This window comes from Myotis nattereri, assembly GCF_964212035.1.
Source record: "Myotis nattereri genome assembly, chromosome: 8".
In the NCBI taxonomy this organism is placed as follows: Eukaryota; Metazoa; Chordata; class Mammalia; order Chiroptera; family Vespertilionidae; genus Myotis; species Myotis nattereri.
The window spans coordinates 59269790-59272617 of record NC_138083.1 but is presented as its reverse complement, the minus strand read 5'-3'; the positions used below and the strand labels follow the sequence as shown (position 1 = coordinate 59272617).

Sequence of the window (2828 nt, the reverse complement as noted above, 5' to 3'; positions counted from 1 at the left end):
CTTTGCTAGTTATATAAGCCAATCCCCTGAAACAAATTCACACACACACACACACACACACACACACACACACACACACACACACATTCATTTGCTGGTTCTGCTTCTCTGATTGAACCCTGACAAATATATTTTCTGTTCAACTGATGTGCTAGTTTTTCTTTGTGGGCCTCTGCTCTGCGGCCTTATTTATCTTCTATTGCATACGCACAGCATGCCCCTAAAACATAAAAATGTCCCCTTCCAGTGTCTCTGGGTAGAAAAGTAAATTTGTGACTACTATGACATATATGTAATACACATTTATTTCAGAATTTCGTATTAATATTAATCTATAAAATAAATGAAAATATAAAGATACACAAGTATTTAAAAATAGAGATGAATGACCAGTAAAAATAATTTCTTCAAAAACAAGATTATTGTATTTCTATCATAACAAATTATATAACATTGAAGGGGCAAGATTTTTATTCCAGAGCACAGCCCATTTGTCTTCAAACCGTTCTGGGGGGTGGGGGGGGGGAGGAGCTGATTGAATTCAGCAGGTACTTATTGAGTGTCTGTTATGTGCTAGATATTGTTCCAGGGACTTGGGATGCAGCAGAGAACAAAACAAAAGTCCCTGCCCTGGTGGAGCTTACAGTCTCGTACCCTTTGCCTGCACACTGTGACTCCTGGCAAGTCACAGCTTCGCTCTGCCTCTATCCTCAGCTACTTGATGTGGGAAGAAGCCGGTTTGGCCCAGATGTGGGTAACATGCCTGGTGCACTGTAGATGCCAGACAGACACCAGCCCAACCCACCACCCAGACAGTAGGTAGGGCCGGAAGCTGACTTTTAGTAATAAAGTACAGAGGGGAGGATGGAGGGAGTGCAGCCGGATGGTCTGGTATGCGTCACCAGGGCCTGGGCTGGCTACACAAACTGCTGCTGCTGGCTCGCTGGCTGCCCTGCTGGCAAGGTCCTTGGCCTTCACCTTAGCTGCCAGTGCCATCTCCTTTGACTTCTCCTTGGCTGTCTCAACAAGGGGTTTGGAAGGGGCCTCACCTTGCAGCTTGGCCAAAATATATTCCAAACCTTTCATTATCTTTCTTGGTCACATTGCTTTGGAACCGGGCGATTCCAAATTCCTGGACAGCTTTGGAGTGGCCAAACAAGCTAGAAGTGCCCCAAGCTTCCCCATGGATGGCCGTGTGGTCGCTGTTACAAAATTCACGCAGTAAACACATCGCTCCTCCCCCACCACCAGCCAGGCGTGGCTGATGTTCCAGGGGACAGTGGTCACGGTCTGGTTCTGTGGGTCCACAATAGAACCCCTCAGGATGTACGCCGAGTGAGCAACATTGGCAGGAATCAGTTGTTCTGCCAGCAGGGCATCCTGTTGGTCTTGGTCAGGAGATTCGGGGCAGGAGCTTCTAATCAGGGGTCCCCTCCTGGTGCTCTATGTCTTCTGTCAAGACATGTTTGCCAAGGGATTCGGCCAGGGAGCACTTGGTCCCAGGCACTCCTGAGCACGCTCTGGCCCAAGAGATATTTCACCATCATTGAGGCCAGAGCTGGATCAGCACCCTCGCAGCATCAGGGTGCAGAGCACCTGGGCAGGGGGAGGCCAGTGGGGTTCCAGGGCCTGCCAGGCATGCAGCTCATCAGGGCATCCCCACCGCCGCCGCCGCCATGAAGAGTTCTGTCTTCTAACCATTTTTTATTAACTTTACAGGTCTTTGCAAATTGACAGAAAGGATCAAAATGGGAATGAAATGGGAATAACTGTTCATAATAATTACATCAAGATCTTCCTTTGTTGCTTTTATTAGGAGGGACTTTGACATTTAAAAAGATCATAGTTTGAGACAAAGAAAACTCAGTAAGAAAATTACAAGTTAATAATTATCTTTCAGAAATATATACTTTAAGTGAAGAAAGTATTCTTGGCTCTCATCATTTTCTTTTTCTCCCCCTGTGATTTTCTGTACTACACCGTGTCCATGGTAACCTTCATAGCTCACAAGGAGATCACTTCCAAGGTCCTTCACAGCCAGTCACTGCCCTCTTTTATGACATCACAGGAATAGAATGGAACAGAATGCAATGGGATAGAATAGAATAAACAGAACAGAACAGAATAGACAGAGTGTATCCTGTGTGGTAGGAGTTAACATTTTGAAAAAGTTTTAAAATTAAATTAAAATATATTTTTAGTATTTTTATTGTCTGCTACAATTCTAAAGGAATAATACAAAATTTTCTCTTGATTCTGTGAGATTTTATCTTAATTTTCTTAGGTGAGATTATTGTCTGATAGCCTACTGGATATTCGTATGTGAAGGCTTTTGTCTATTTTTCTAAAGAATTCAGATTTCTTTATCATCATCAGACCCCCTGCATTTATTTCCGAGGGTTGCTATAACAAATGACTACAAACCAGGTGGCTTGAAACAATAGAAATTTATTTTCTCAAAGTTCTGATAGCGACAGTATAAAATCAAGGTGTGGGCAGGACCCTGTTTTCCCTTCCAACTTCTCATGGTTGCCAGCAAGCCTTGGTGTTTCTGGACTTGTGTCTGTGTAACCCCAGCCTCTGTTGTCACAGGCTTATGTGATCTGTGTCCTCACATGGCATTTCTTCACTTTCACGTGTCTCTTCCCTCTTGCTCCAAGCTGACAGAGTTTTTACTGACATGGTTGACTGGTCTGTGAGTTGCATGCCTAATCTCTTCACCAAAAACTTAACCAGCATACCCTTGGCTCTGTTTCCAGAGCAAGTTATCTGAATAGAAGTTTCCTAATCATCAAATTCTCATTCCTTTTGGCTTAGCAGTTCCTTCT

The 2828-nt window shown here is 44.1% G+C and overlaps 1 pseudogene across 1 annotated transcript; it reads right to left on the bottom strand.

Moving 5' to 3' along the window:
• Window positions 1-917: 917 nt before the first annotated feature.
• LOC308522846 (PRELI domain-containing protein 1, mitochondrial-like) lies at window positions 918-1544 on the bottom strand (annotated as a pseudogene). The gene has a single exon. The product of its transcript is annotated as a PRELI domain-containing protein 1, mitochondrial-like (transcript).
• Window positions 1545-2828: the final 1284 nt, after the last annotated feature.